This window comes from Tachypleus tridentatus, unplaced genomic scaffold (genome assembly GCF_004210375.1).
Source record: "Tachypleus tridentatus isolate NWPU-2018 unplaced genomic scaffold, ASM421037v1 Hic_cluster_2, whole genome shotgun sequence".
Taxonomy (NCBI): Eukaryota; Metazoa; Arthropoda; class Merostomata; order Xiphosura; family Limulidae; genus Tachypleus; species Tachypleus tridentatus.
In genome coordinates this window covers 18,266,103-18,283,252 of record NW_027467782.1, presented here as the reverse complement: position 1 = coordinate 18,283,252, position 17,150 = coordinate 18,266,103, and the positions used below count along the sequence as shown (strand labels likewise).

At 33.2% G+C, this 17,150-nt stretch overlaps 1 protein-coding gene and 1 long non-coding RNA gene across 3 annotated transcripts in view; one reads left to right on the top strand and one right to left on the bottom strand.

Annotated features, from left to right (window-relative positions):
- LOC143242211 (uncharacterized) overlaps window positions 1-17,150 on the bottom strand; it is a 558,288-nt gene that overhangs the window by 406,799 nt on the left and 134,339 nt on the right. The window lies entirely within an intron of this gene.
- Window positions 1,669-13,717, top strand: LOC143242892 (uncharacterized). 2 transcript variants are annotated; one of them, XR_013023368.1, is made up of 3 exons: window positions 1,669-1,853; window positions 5,440-5,578; window positions 13,617-13,717. It is a non-coding gene; the product is annotated as an uncharacterized LOC143242892 (long non-coding RNA). The 2 variants fall into 2 exon arrangements; XR_013023367.1 differs by lacking the exon at window positions 1,669-1,853 and adding an exon at window positions 3,324-3,521.

Genomic DNA, 17,150 nt, shown 5'->3' with positions numbered 1-17,150 from the left:
ACATGGTACTGCACAAAGCAGCTTTCCCTTGTTTATAGAGTTAAATACTCATGTTTTATTTTCTCAATCATTAAATAACTTTTCGTCACTACTTCAGTATTTAATTATTCAACCACTAGGTATTAAAAGAAGGTTTATAAAGGATTGACGTAAAACAACTTACCATGAAGACATCAAGAAGACTGTATCAATAGTTGTTGTGTATGTCTCTGGCATTTTGTAAACTGGCAATATACGTTATAAATGTAAGAGCGGACAGTTAAATTGAAAAAAGGAAGATGATCATTGTGTTGTACCTGTTGTTTTAATTTCTGTGATAAAAACTGATACCTGCAAAGCAACTTTTAATTTACATGTAGCACTCTTAAGTAACAAAAGAAATTACAATGGTAAAAGAGCAGAAATATATTAAAGCTATAGTTTTGAAAGCGTGTGTCTAGGACATCTGTCAACATCGATCAAGCTAATTTTAGGTATGAAATGTCAACCCTTGTGTAGAAAGCAGAAACAATGAATTCCTGATGACAATTCGCACAGTTATGTACTCAAAATCAAAATTACACTTTGCCTCGAGGGCAGTTCAGGGTGTAAGTTCGGCCTTTGTTTTTGATATAGGTTAGCTAAAATTGGGAAGAAGACCTCCTCGTGGTTTATGACGCTTGCATACACGGTACTGCACAAAGCAGTTTTCCTTTGTCTATAGAGTTAAATAGTCATGTTTTAAATCACTAAAATAACTCTTGGTGACTACTTCTGTGTTTAATTAATTCAACCACGAGGTATTTAAAGCAAATGTTTGACGTTATTGACGGCAATGACGGCTGTGCAACTCACTACTGTTACCTCTTGTTAGGCATTTTCTACCCTGTTTAGGAATTGTTTTTGGTATGGTCTTAAACTTTTGACCAGCTGGTATTTAGGCTAATTTCATAGTGTTCGCATTTTCTCTATTAAATGCTAAAAAAGTTTTTTAATTTTATTTTCCTTTTTTTTTTTTGCATATTTCGAAGCTCTACTTAAATCAGTGGTTGACTCTTGCAAAACAAAATGCATATTTTGTTTTTATATTCATTGGCTTTAAGATTTTGGCCAGCAGTTTAATGTTGAAGATGTATATTTTTGGTAAATTCAATATCAAGAATTAATTTGGTGATATTTTTTGATCTTGCTATTATTTTAAGGACATGGAATGCATATTTTTATCTATGTGTCCGAAATAATAAATACATTGTGTCACGACCTATTTATTGGCACAAACAAAAATCTATAAAAAAATTCCCCTTTGGTATTCTAAATTCAGACAATTATAAAAATAACTACGATACGTACGACAAACATTTGTTTATCAAAGAACAGAATTTTGAAGTACTGTCCTTGTTGCAAGAACTCGATTTTCACTGGTACTAAATCTGAACGTTTGATTATATCTTTATTGATGTAATTTATAAATATACTTTTAAGGAATGCAGTTAAAAAATCTGTTGATTTTTAAATAAACGTACCATCTTTAATAGATCAAAAATAGTATTTGTGTTATCACAATCAGAACAGTTTTCCTCTCCATTAATTACCGTGAAAAAGAATATTTTTCTCTTAGAAAATAGTGCCTTTTCCTATTTTTTTTTTTAGTACGACGCTTTTTAAAACATTAGTTAGTTTACAGTAACTGCCTCGCCTCTCACAGGTTGCAGAGTAAAGTGGATATTTCTTACTAGTTGTCTGACTTTTTTTTTCTCATTTCAAGAACTTAATTCATTTTTATAAAATGACCTTATGCGAATATACAATTAACATATTTAAACAAAACTTTATACCTACAAATTGAACTAGTCGAAATACCCGTGGAACGCAAGGTGAGTAATTATTTGCTGTCGCATTTTGTTCTTTCTTCTCAAAGTTTGGCCGCTCAATTTAATGTTTCGTCTTTAGTTACTATGTACAAATATTCAGTAATATTGTGGTTCCATTTTATTGTTGTCTTTCTTCACATTGGTTGGAAGTGTAACAATACTCTTGACTAAATTGTTGTAATGAAATAAGGCCCGGCATGGGCAAGCGTGTTAAGGCGTGCGACTCGTAATCGTAATCACACACGGTGGGTAGTGATGACTAGCTGCCTTCTCTCTAGTTTTACACTCCTAAATTAGGGACGGCGAGCACAGATAGCCCTCGAGTAACTTTGTGCGAAATTCCAAAACAAACAAACAAAGTAATAAAATGACGTAAGCAAAGGAAAATAACAGAAAAATGAAACAGATAAGTGAGGGATAACAGCGGGAAAAGACAAGATATTCTTAGTTGAGTTATAAAAACGAAAATTTATCCTTTAAATCTAGTTAACAAGTTGTATATAGAATATAAATAAAGGTTTGTTTCTCGCGACTACAGGAATGCCGATTTGTTGGTGTAGATCTCAGAGCAACAAGTTTTTTTGATGTGACAACGTTTATTTGTCGTCTGTAGATTTATTCTATACAAACAACTTTAACCTTTTACATATAGACTGTATGTATGTGCTATATTCAATATAAAAATAGAGAGAATTACAAATGTTTTATGATTCGATCAAAGTACACAAATACATGCTACTAAGAAACAAACATTTAAAGTTGAAAGGGATACACAGCTAACTAACAGTGATAAAAACACATTATAAGATTGTGATGCTCCCCCATGCCCTTGGGATCCACCACAGTCATCTGGGGATCCGCGAGGAAATTTTAGAATGTTGTTATTTTTCCCTAAAACTATAAAATTGCATCAGATTACGCTGTACAAAAATTAAAATATATCTTTAATATAACAAGCGTATTGGGCCTTTTAGTATTTTATTCTGCCTAACGCCAGACGATTTTATTTAGCTCAGGGGATGTTCTTGCGGTGAAAGTGTTAATACAATCTCAATTAACATCAACAGTGGTGTCACTAGTTGCTTGTAGATTTAGCACCTTCTCAAGATCGTATAGATAGCCTAGTAATTTTCGTATGAACCATCGGTCAACCCTGGGTAGTGATGACAAGTGACTTTTTAAAGCCAGATCTAGATAAGCCGCTAAATCTCGAAGAAAATGAAACAAAATGAAGCATGACGTCATAGCTGAAACTGTTCCAAATTTGAAACTTTTGATGCAATTAGATGCAGTATCAGTTGTTTCAATTTCAATGTATGTTTATATGAAGTATAATTATATTCGTAACAATTGGTAATTGTTATGTTAGGTTAGATTTGTTGTAGTTTAATAAGATAAGCATGGTACTAATGAGCTATGTGACATCATAGAAGTGTATGACGTCATGTTTTATTTCGTTCAAGAGTTTGACGCAGATATAATAATTATGTTAACCGTAACGGAGGATACATTTTAAGTAGTTTAAATATTAATGAGGCAGTCTTCAAAATAAGATATTGTATTTGTAACTGTATACGTTATTTTTTTATTTTACATCATCAGCTGTACATCACTGGTTAGAATGTGCTCTCTTGAAGGCGTGGAAGTGAAAGATGGCACAGAAAATGTTTGGTATGTTTTTTCTATAGGCAGTCAGTGCTGTAGGTCTCTATGTAACCCAAGGTGATATCATCTGGGAAGTGTACAAGGAGTTTGATGATACCTTTCTTGGTACTCTACAAGAAAGTGTATAAATTTTGTACACAAAAGATCTAGTATTATAAAGAGTTTATTACATCCATTATTACTTGTTTAAATGCTATAAAGCTGTCCAGGATGGTAAGAAAAACTATCACATTGGGTTAACATTGCTATAACTTCTTGCCAGTTGAGATGTGTAATAATTAATTATGAATTCTACACACAACTTTGCAGAATATGTTGACTTCTGACAGTGTTAATTTCTGAGTTGTAAATATGTTCTTATGAACAGTTTTATGTTTGTATAATTACAGTTGTATCATTCTTTAGTTTCTTTCATATTTGAAATTATTCATTCTAATTTTTATTTTTAGGTAAGCTTTATAGTTATGCAATGAACCAACATGTGTGTATAGTCTTATTTACATTAGAAAATGAAAAGTAATTTATTATGTAACATTAACAATTATTTAAACAAGTATTCAAACATCCCAATATCTCTATACCATAGTTGTATCTGTAGGGCTGTCAAATGATAACTTTTTGTGAACAGTATTGTCAGTGGATATTTATACTAACTATTAATTGTGATGTGATATGAATAATGAGTAAAATTTTTGTGAAAACTGTAATCAGGGTTTTTTTAAATGATTAGGTTTTATTCCTTTGTTACTATATAGATATGAAAGTAAGACAGTTTTATGTGCCTGTTAATCAAACACAGTGTAAAATACACTGAATACATCATAAAAATATATCAATAAATAACTGTATTAAATTCATTCAGCAATACATTTTAGTTTAATCAATTCAACACACTTGTTACTTATTTTCAGCTAACACTGATTACATAGTTTGGTGTACAGGAAAAATTAAAAAAATAGATAGTACAAGTAATTACAATAGAACTATAACATAATATTATCATAAATCATTGTAACTGTTCTGTGTTTTAAGAAAAGTATCTGAAACTTAGACTTATTTGTAAATAGTAATAATATATATACATGTCTAATGTATTAGAATTGAATGTGATTGTATTATATACAAAATACTGGTCCTCTAGAACACATGAAAAATAGTTGCACTTATTAAAAGTCAGTTATATACTATTTTATATCAGCTGTGGTTGTACAATATGCACTGATTTGTGTATTAAAAATTACTGCACTGTAACATAGTCAACACTTTGGATGTTTAACTTAGTTGTAAACTTATAATCAATTAAACTACTCAACACTTTGTGTTATATTACTTTCATTGTTTAATTTACCTGTAACTACACTGCTAGTAACTTTAATAACAAAATGAATTAAATCGGCTACAGAATTCTTACGAGTAGATCGTATGAGTTATGATCAAGTGATTTCAAAGACTGTCCTTATTACTAGTAAGGTGATTTATATAAAAAATAACAGTTAATGATAAACATTTAAAATTTTGTAATTAAAATTCTCTGTTACATATGTATACATATATATATCTTATCTGTGGTAATGGAGGGTAAAAGGGATCCTGGATAATACAAAACAAAGAAAACTTGTATATCTGTGTATTTCTTAGCAAGATGAAAGTACTAGAAATGTAGTTTGACCTGATATTCAGCCTGACAGATTTCACAATATTCATTTAAATTATCCTTTTGTTTTATTTGAGTTTTTGAATGGTAGAACACAGAATGTAAAAACTAGTTCTGAAGTTTTATATAACAACTTGTGAGATTCTCAGGATTCTTTTAAAAGATAAACTGGATAATTTGTCCATGGATGACTGAGTTAACTATAGCTTCTTGTAAAAAGATAATACTTAACCTTATTGAAATCTCTCTTTCTTTCTTGTTTGTCTGTAGGACACCCAGTTGAAAATCCCTTCCATTTCTTTCTCTACTCATGAACAAGTTATCTGAAACTGTCTGTGGTCTGTCATCTTGTGGATCAACTATATTTTAGCCTTAGAACAGTGGAAACAACCTTATCGTAAGGTCAAAGGTCAGTAATATATATATATAAGTTATAAGCTAATAAGTTTTACATGAAAAAGTAGAATAAATATTGTAAAATGCAACAAAAAATTAAAAAATGTACCTTATATAATTTTCTATGGATAATAACATCATATGTTTTATATGTGTCAGAATACAGTGTATCTTGGAATGTTTTTAATGTATTACTCCCCCCTGGAAATGCATCACTCATTGTGTCTTCATATTTGATAACTTAATGTTCTGGTAATCTTTACTTTTTTGTGGTTTACCTTTAATTACATTACAGAGTTAAATATTGCTGGTATTGATTAAAATAAACTGAGTTAGTTACTATAATGCTTAAAACTAAGTGATGTTGAAAAATATATATGCAAAAACGGCTCATTTGGGTTGAGAAAATATTTTATGTAGAAGAGCGAACAACGTTTCGACCTTCTACGTAAGATATTTTCGCAACCCAAACAAGCCGTTTTTGCATATATAATGCCTAAAACTGTACAATTTATTTATGAAAGACTCGTGTATGTTAACAAATGATATATCATATACAGTTTATAACACAAAATATACCAGAAAGTAATTGAGCCTTTCAGGCTGGTTTCATCTAAGAGGAGGAGTTCAGATAGCTGTGTCTCACTCTGGATTATTTATGGAGAAGGTTAGACTAGAATAATAGTAAGTGTATAAAAAGTTTTTATATACTGTACTTCTGATTATACTCTCCTGTTTGTTTGAGGTGATGTGATATCCTTTGGTATAAATATTGTTAGCTTTGTGAGATATACAGAAACTTTTTTGAACAAATAAATGACTGTATTATTGTCTGCTAGAATGAACAAGCACTAGAACATTGTTCAAAATATATATAAACAAACATAATGTTACAAATTAACTTCAGAGTCTACTATCACTTAATATTTTAAAAAAGCAATTATTTAGTATACATATCATTTTTATATTATTTATAAAAAAGCTGATTGCTACTTTTTATTGTTCATTCTTAGTTTGGCCTTGTTTTATTTAGACTGTATATCCTTGCAATAATTGGGTAATGAGGTTTGTCACATTGACATGCAATTTGTTTTTTAAACATCAATGATTTATGTTGATTTAAAATTGTTTGATAAAACAGCAGTTAAAAAAGGAAGTTTAAAACAATAAAGTGTTGAAATTACATCTTCAGATCCCACATGTCTACTGACTGATACAGGTATCATGATAGTCATGTCAGTTTTTATAACTCAACAATAAAAATTTAGTTATCACACAGTTTGTTATTAAGGCTCTTTTTAACTGCATTTGTATCAGGTCATCTCATAAGTACTGTCCGAAAATTTAATGCAGAAAGTGCATCATCATTTCTGTCTCTGTAGGATGCTTTAATGACTGAGATATGTAGTAGGACATGTATAAAATTCTTCAGACAAATAAAAGAAATTAATTTAACTCTACTTTTTCAGAGCATTAATCAAATAAACCTTCATGAAGATGGATGTGTCTGAGGATCACATTAGGCATATAACACTTTATGAGTTTAAAAAATCAATAGTGCAGCAGAAACTACATGGAAACATTCAAGGTGTGGAGTCTCTCAATGAAAGAAAATGTCGAAGGTTGTTTCAGAAGTTCGTATCAGGTGACTTAAGTGATGGTCCATGTTCAAGTCATCCTGTTGAGTTTAATGGTGACTTGCTGCTGGCAGCAACTTATGAAGATTGTGCTGTAACAGTTGAAGAACTAGAATAGTAGCTTAATTCAAACCATTTGACAGTTCACCGTCATCCGTAACAGCTTGGAACGGTGTCAAAACTTGGAAAATGGGTTCCCCATGATTTGACAGTAGCCAACCTTGGAGCAAGAGTGGACATTTGCACTTCTCTCCATGAACATACCTTGCTTTTTTTTTGGACAGGTTAGTAACTGGAGATGAAAAATGGATATATTATAAAAATGTTAAGTGTCTCGGACAATGGCTCAGTGTAGATAAACTGGCTAAAGCACAGCCCATAATGGACCTCCACCTTAGGAAAGCCTTGTTAAGCATTTGGTAGGATATCGTTGGTGTGATCCACTTTGAGTTGCTGTCACTCAATGTAAAGATTACATCAGACTTCTATTGTCAACAGTTAGAGCGTTTGAATGTTGCACTGAAAAGAAAGAGGCCTGCTTTGGTCAATTGTATATGTATTGTGTTACACCAGGATAATGCATGGCTCCATACAGCAAGGATCACATTTGTAAAGATTGAAGAGAAAGACTGGGAGAAACTTCCACATCCTCCTTATTTTCCAGTCCTTGCACCATCTGATTATCATCTGTTCTGGGTTAGTATGAGCTAAGAATTTGTCTCCAGTATATAAAATGGAACTTGTTGGTTTAAATAATAAGGAAGTTTTCATTGTTACTTAACACTGTGATGTGTGTGTTATTTTTGCTTATTTTAATCTTATATGGAAATACTTTTTGCCAGCAATCAGAACATAGAAACAAAACTGACAAGGAATATTAGAGCCTTGGCAATATATGTAAACATCTGTAATGAATGTTTTGAACTACACATATTTCATCTTCAACAAAAATCAATAAAATTAATTAATTAAACAATCTTTAGTATAAATATTAATATAATAATACAATGAACAGTGTTATAAATATTAATATAAACATAGTGTTTGGGAAGTTATAAAACTTTCAATTTACAAAGAAACAAATGTATGTGGGAGTGGGTTTGAATATCTACTGAGGCTTCAACTTTCATTTATAATATATATACTTTCTTTTATTATCAGTTTGTTATCATTACATCCATAAGTTATTACTAAAAAAAATTAAGAAATGGGATATGATGATGACGTTTAATTGTATAATATATAGGAAAGTTAAGTGTAGTTAGAATATTAACTGTTAGAAACTTTCATGTGTTTCAAGGTATGTATTAATAAGTGATGGGAAGTTTTGTCTACGTAGGGAATCTTACAGTTACCATCTTAGTTGTTTATGATAAATAGGATTTCAGTGAATCAGGCAATAAAATACATTGTTTGTATAACCTTATTGTTACTGACTAATCATACAAATCACAGGCAGTTGAGAACCGCGAGTGATTTAGTAATTAATTTTATGTTACTGCAGAATATTTAAACTTGTATCATCTTTATGGCAACAGATACCCTGTTACTTTAAAGTTGAAAACACGACAAAATAAACGTTTAGGGAATTAAAATATTTATAAAAATATAAGGTTTTATATAGAAAGTTTTATAACTTATACATTTTGTTTTAAAAATGGCAGACATTTATAAAAATTTTTGTAAAATTTAGTTTTGTGAAACTAAAATAGTGTTTTCTTGGAACTGATATATAAACATATAATAATCACGTACACACAAACACTTGCTAGCACGCTGTTTGGCAACCTTTATCTCTAGACATCAATGTTTATATAGTAGTGGACATAGTAACAATAGAACAAACTTTTATATGAAAAATAAAAATAGCAAGTTAAAAAATGAATTTTAAATTCTGGAAAACTTATTTCAGTTTAATAAAACTGGTAAATCAGTTCATAGAATTTCTTATATCCTGAGACTGGTTATTTCCAGTTAGTATACTAACATTTAGATACTTTTCATGTTATGGTAATTATAAGAACGCATAACTGAAATCAAAGGAGAATATGTTATATGTTATGCACATTACATATGTCATCTCAGGCGTTGAAGAGGCCTCTCGTCAAACACTAGCAATATAGTTAATACGTCAAAAGGTTTCTGATGTATTAACCAGTCAGTGAGACCCCAGCGGTATATCTACGGATTCACACCACTAAACGCAAACTATAACATCATACTTTAGACGAAACATTGTATAAATCCAACCAAATAAAAGAGAAGCAAAAACGGAAGAGATAAATAAAACCAAATCACAAACCGCAGACGATATCCTGAGGAATTCCGATGTTTGTTTCATCGAGTTCTCCATATGTATTAACAACTCCCTCTGTTAGCGAATAAACAATTAAACTGTTTCGATATATTTCACTGTAATTGTTTGTTTTGAATTTCGCGCAAAGTTACATGAGGGTTATCTGCACTAGCCGCCACTAATTTAGCAGTATAATTTGATAATGTAGGTCCGTAAACTTTTAGTTAAACCACCGAGGAACAAAGAGTGTAGTGTTCACTTATAGGAATAAAATAATCAGCCTTATCTTTCTCCACTTATGTGCTATACCTTTTGTTAAGACAGTGTAATATTATTTTATATGTATCTACAAAACTAGTTTAGAATTAACGAACTTTCTTCTACAAGTACTAAATAAACTTCTATTTTACAATTGAAGAAAACATCATTTTTGGGAAAGTACAAGACCTCTAGCAATAGAAAAGATAGATTGGCCTAAAACAACGAATTAAATACCTACTAATGCATTTTATTTTAAACTGAAGTCCATGTTTTAGAGAGTTGTCGTTATTTCAAACTTTTAAATCTAATTTTTACAATTTTGCGAAAGGTAAAACTTATTAATATATTTTAATTTCAAATGTTACGTGTAAATAAATCCCTTTTGCAAAACCATGAAAAGCCATTTATTTTGCTTAAATAACATTCAAATTCAATGAATAGCAAATAAATTATTTTAACTAAACTTCTGTCCTCACCTTTAAATGAAATATTGTAAAATAAAACATCTCTTCCAGTTTCCTTCACAAATCATTGTGACCTTTTTCATTTTTGTTTGTTTGTTTGTTTGTTCTTGACAGAAAGAAGTTTCTTTGTCTTATGTGGCATATGATTAGGTTTTACACAATATTTGTTAGATAGTTTTACAGACGTTTTTCGTATACAATTTGAAAGAATGCTAAATATGTTTTATTAAGATATTAAAACATTGTCAACGTTAACCAATTAGAATTTGGTTCTAAACAACCATAAATTGGAATATCGTCTATTAAAGAAGAATGTTTTAGCTGTAACAGCACTTCCACATGAATGATAACAAGTGCCTAACAGAACACGATTCAGTTTTTATTACTTAACCAAATATAAGATTTTTCTTTGAAACCACAATAAATTAGAATATGTCGCTCAGTGTTTCACATGTGTTTCTATAACTCAAATAAATATGAACCAATAATCTACAACAATGTTGTACATTGAAAATATGTAAATTTCCCTCATGCAATCAGGGGCTCGATTCCTCTCGGTGGGCTCAGCAGATAGCTCGATGTGGCTTTGCTGTATACATACGCTCTCATGCAAAAAGCCTGAAGTTATTCTATAGTTCCCAGTAGTGTGTGAAGCCAGTGAGGGAAAGTGAAATAAATTTTTTTCTTAAATAAAAATTATGTCAATTAGTTGTTGTTTTCGTTTAACGCTTTAAATGTTAAAACATTGTTGAAGTTGTTCTTTCGTTTCTTTATATTTGAATATGGAAAAATACAGTTGCAAGCATAGTGCGTGTTACAGTTAAATTGACGTGGTTTGGTTTGTTTTGAATTTCGCGCAAAGCTACATGCGGGCTATCTACGCTAGCTGTCCCTAATTTAGCAGTGTAAAACTAGAGGGAAGGCAGCTAGTCATCACCACCCACCGTCAACCATTGGGCTACTCTTTTACCAACAAATAGTGGGATTGACCATCACATTATAACGCTCCCACGGCTGAAAGAACAACCATGTTTGGTTCGACGGAGACTCGAACCCGCAACCCTCAGATTACAAGTCGATCGCCCCATCCACCTGGCCATGCTGGGCATATTCACGTTTCAAACGAACATACTTGTAGGGCATTTCTCTGATGTTTTGACTTCTTCCCATGTAGGAAACTGTATTTCCGTTAGGTTTTTTTCAGTGATTTGTGAAAGGATAATTGTCTGACGGTTGTTCACTTTCTAATGTCAGTCAAACAACGTCCTCTACTATACCAGTCACAAGGTCAATATTCAAACTCTTTAATAGCGGTTAACTTGAGTCAGCCTAGAAAAAACCTCTTTTTTTCTGTCTTCCTTAAGTACTTATAATGGTTATTTCCTCACTCAGAGTTGCTGGTTTTATTTATAATTCATTTTGTCCATCTCATCCTTGATTTTTATCTATAACGTCAACATTATTATTGGTAATTAATATAATTAATTCTGACTGAAATAAACAAGAACGATGTAGTTCCGGTTTCCTTGGTTACATTTAGAAAAAGTGTATATATACATATATTAATCTTTAAAATTAATATTTATCTTACAAAAGCTACTTTTTAAGTGGAGTTTAATTTATATTTATTTAGTGCTTTGCACAAGTCCGTTGTTGTCCCTAAACATTATATTGTGACTTTTCATCTTTATATTCCATGGTAAAGAGTTGTCCAAGAGTTCACGGAGGATGATATTAACAAGCTGCCTCATTTGTAGTGTATTAACTTCAAAATTACGGACGGCTGAACAACCACAAACAAATAAAAATATACGAAGTTATAGTCATTCTGGACAAATTTTACATTATCAAGGAGACTGAGCAACGTGACATTTACTGTCTGAAACACAATACTAACAAACTGAATCTGAAGAGTAGCTCAATACAGCCAATCTTACTGATGATTTTCTCTCAAACATTCACAAGAACTTCAAACAGAACTCTCCAGTAAAACCGACTGTCTTTTGTGGCAAATAAACTATATTTTTTGCTGTACTTGTTAAGACAAAATAAATATGAAAATGGGAATTTAAAAATATGCAAATATTGATTGTAAACAAAAGAAGGAAACCGGATTGGAGATACTGTACACATTATTTACTGAAACCAGAAACCCTTATTTTGGTTCCATGCTTTTACCTTTAATTATATTTGGTGTTTTCAAAATGAATTTTCTTTCCTAATCCTCTTATGGCGTCTATTTGAAGATTTTTAAATTCTCAGTTTTTACTTATCTTATTTTGTATACTGGATTATGGGCAAAGGATTACTGGGTAAGGTAGCAAACTTTATACATTGTAATGATAATAAACATAACTAATACCTAGTTGAGACGGTCCGTGATTATTTACTGCACTATTGACTATTTGATCGCATTTATTTGAAATATAAAATGTTAAACTGCAGATGGAGATTTGTTTGAGAATATAGTGAACATTAATAGCTGCCGTGTAACGACATTATGTATGTATAGTAAAGGAAAACTATATACAAGACACAACCTCCACTACGTGAGTATAACATTTTAAAAGTACAATAGCAGTCTTTTAAATTAAACATGACTAAAATGTCACAATAAATATTTCTTCGTGTCTTTTAAAGTAATTATTCTACGATGTGTGAAATAAAAGTTGATATCATGTGTATTGATTTATTTACTACTTCTCTTCATGTATAATATAGGGGCTGGCTTCTTAAAAACACCGTTTGTTTGTTTGGAATTAAGCACAAAATTACATGGGCTCTATGGGTATCGAAACTCGGTTTCTAGCGTTATAAATTAGTAGATGCACGGCTGTCCCATTAGAGGTGACCAAGTGTATAATGTAGAAAGCATTTAATATCTACATGTTACATATAAATATATTTATCTGTTATGGGCTGATAATTCTTCTTTCACCTTATATTTAACATTTTTAAATGGGTCGTTTTGTACTGCTTTTCATTTTTACAAATTTTTATACAGGTATAGTCTTAGTAATAAACAACAAAGGGTTTAAAGTGTTTGAACTGAATTGAATATTTACTATTTAAGGTGTTTTTCGTCGTCACATTCTATACGGTTATGTTGTGATCCATTTTATGAATCACTGCTGTGGTTCATGATTAAATTTGTTTATTATGATTTTGGTGGCTCTCTTTATTTATACTGGTTTCTATTTCTCACTTAGTCCAATAATATAAAATTAAAAATCTCCAATTATTCGCCATATCTTCATTGCCACTCAAATCAGAAATCAGTGCAATATAAAAATACAATATTAGAAACATTGCTTTACGTGTATCATTTCTGTAGCTGACCAACTGTAGTACAATTAGAAGTGATGTATTTCTGTCTTTTCTTTTCGTCCGTAGCTTCCTGGTTTATCAACACATACTTGATTATTCAATAATTCTCTGTGAAGAAGACACTATATGTATTATTTTTACACTGTTCTGTCTGAAGAAGTACAGAATTTTATTCGTTTCATTTTTCAAATGAATTTATGATTTTATGTTTTAGTATGTGTGTTACTGAAATAAAGTCTTGTCCTCTAATTGTAATAAAGCTTCTTGGTGTGGTGATTTTATTTTTATGTGATATTAGCTGTCGTACATTATGTAAGTGCTCTACAAACTTCACCCCTACATCACTTACTGGTAAGGTTGGTATTGAACCCTGGATACCCTGTACAATAGTCAAGTGGTTTACCTACTGAGCTAACGTACTGGATATTCGATAACTAAATACAAAGTCATTGGACAGCTTCCTACTCAATGTTATGTATCTATGAATCGTATTTTAGTTGTCTTCTACTCGCTATGGTGCGCCAATCTATATCCATACAGGATTTTAAAATATTTAGTATTTCCGCTTCTAATTTATCTTTCTTAATTGCTCAGTAGATAAATCGTTTAAAATACTGAAAACAAATATCTAGTCCAATCTATCGGTTAGTTCGTCAACTGTATTTGAGAAATATCAGTCTTGGAAGATTATTCCCCCCATCAGCTACCTTGAAAATACGTCAGCGGTATATCTTTAATAATTTGAAATTCCAACTGTACTAAAATTCAACATCAATGGTTTCAAGCTCTTGATTAACAATAATTTCTCTTTATTAACCATTTTATGGCAACTAATTCTGCTGTTGTATCGACGTGGTTTGGTTTAAATTTCACGCAAAGCTAAAAGTGGGCTATCCGCGCTACCCGTGTTCAATTTAGCAGTGTAAGACTAGAGGAGGGCAGTTAGTCTCGAGTTAGTATCTGTGTGCTCCACTCACCCACCACATCCTCACTTAAAAATAAATAAGTCGTGTAACAACACGTACTATCAGTCGAAGTTCCAACAGCTAAACCAACCACTCGGCCTGCCTCCTCACCGTTACGTGATTGGTGAAGTCTTGAAGGATATTTTTGGAGTAAATAACAACAGGTTGGGTAAAATAAAGAAAGAAGTTGAGGTAGAGAAATTAGTTTAAGGTTCTATAAGTGGGGTAACTAGAAATTAAAATTAAATCAGTAACAATGGCTACTGTTGGCATAGACACTACTCTTACCAGAGAGGCTGATGATAATGTGAAAGCTGTGTCAGATCCACTCACTCAAGTAGGTTCGTAAGGCACTAGACACCACTCTTACCAGAGGGGCTGATGATAATGTGGAAGCTGTGTCAGATCCAATCACTCAAGTAGGTTCGTGAGGTACGACACACTTAATGGGCACGATACCTTTTTTCCACTGTAGGTTCCACGAGGATGTCGAAAGTTTTGCAGATGCATTAAATGAAGCTGTTAGAATATCTGGTTGGACTGACGCACAGAATCCCCTCGGTGTGGATTCCTGTAGGTGGTGAGGGGACCTCCCAGGGAAAGTTTTGTTATATCTGGTTACCTTCTTTGGGATCTAAACATCCACCCACGTGCTTGCCGTGCGTGGCGACCCGTGAAGGGGAGGAGAGGATCCTGGTAGTCGAGGGGTCCAACCCTAACACACCACTTTGGCCTGGAATTCCTGTAGACGGGCGGCCTTTGGGTGGCCCCCCTTGGGTCAATCGGCTGGTCCACTTGGGCTAGAGTCAACCAAGTACCAGTGTTGGAAGTTCTCAACGGGTGTTGTGAACATTATGCCTGATGCTGGTGTTTGGGTATAGTGCTCACGAAACCCTGGCGTTGCTGCATTGTCCTTGCATGACTTTGTAGTGCGTCCCCTTGTAGGGCTCCATGGTGTCTGGGGTCAGTGGGTACCGAAATTTTTTCCTTTTCCTATGGATCCTCCAAAAAATTTAAATAAAATTGTAAAAAAACAGTCAATGGGTAAGCGACCACGTCTTGAATACTCAGAACAGCAATCTTCAACATCAGTAACACACGTACCTCATTTTCTTATATTACATTCCCTTTTGGAAAAACCTTTAGGGCAAATGTCCCCTTTTTTTATTCAAAAGGGACTAAAGGGACTTGCTGGCTCTCCAAAGTCATTAAAGAAACTTCGATCTGGTGACATATTGGATGAAACATCCAAATCCCAACACAGTGAACTCCTCTTGAATTCAAAGGCAATTAGGGATATACCTATTGAGGTTACACCCCATGCTACCTTGAATTCTTCACGAGGAGTTATTGTTGAGAGGGATTTGAAGAACGTTCCCGAGTTAGAAATTCTCGCTGGTCTCTCCACTCAAGGAGTTTCTGCAGTGAGGCGCATCTCCACTCGCAAAGATGGAGTTATACTGCCAACAAATACCCTCGTTTTAACATTTACTTTACCACGTGCACCTGCCACCATCAAGGCAGGTTATCTCATTTGCAGGGTTCGGCCATACATACCAAACCCTCTTCGATGTTTCCAATGTCAGAAATTCGGCCACTCAAAGACATCTTGTCGTGGTTCCCTGACATGTGCTCGTTGTGGAGGCAAGGACCACGATGCCTATGACTGTGACATGAACCCACATTGCGTAAACTGCAATGGTTCTCACCCCTCTTACTTTCATTCTTGCCCAAAATGGCTGGAGGAAAAAGAGGTGCAGCGTTTGAAAACGACACATAACATTAGTTATCCTGAGTCTCGGAAATTGCAATCCACAACTCCATCTCGGACATATGCTGCTGCACTTCATTCCACAATTACAGAGGGAGTGCAGACAGATCTATCTGTGCCTCCAAGAGAATCGTTTTCAAAACAAATGAAAAGCCTTTTGACCTCCGTGGTTAAAAAGATTCATGAATCGACTTCCACACCCATCTCTGTTCCTCCCATACCTTCCAACAAACCTCAAGATCCACGTCCTTCAGTTTCAAATACAGGCATTTCTTCTGATACATCTTTTTCTCCCACCACAAGAGACAAAACAATTATTCGTTCGCGTCCTCAATCACTGGATTCCCCTTCCAATAACATAAACCTGCCCACCCGACACAGAGCAGGATCCATGGAGGTTGATAGACCTCCTCCGACTAAAGATAGTAAAGAAAAAAGACGTGGTCGTAAACCAAAGGGTTCTCCAGCCACTTCACCTACCCGTTCTTAAAAATGGCCACCTTGATACAATGGAACTGTCGAGGTTTACGTTCTAATCTGGATGATATCAAAACGCTGATTGCTTCCTACCATCCTGTTTGTCTTTCTTTGCAAGAAACATTTCTCAAAACTGCTGATACTGTCTCCATTCGGCAGTTTTCTTTGTACAGAAATGACAGGTTGTGTGATGGTCGAGTACATGGAGGGGTGGCACTGTTGGTTGATCAACACGTGCCCACCCTGTCTTTGTCACTCAACACACCCTTGGAGGCTGTAGCCATCCGTGTTTCCTTGGGTCATACCATCACTGTTTGTTCTCTGTACCTGTCCCCTGGAAAGACATATGATCAATCAGATCTTGATGCTCTCATTGAACAATTGCCA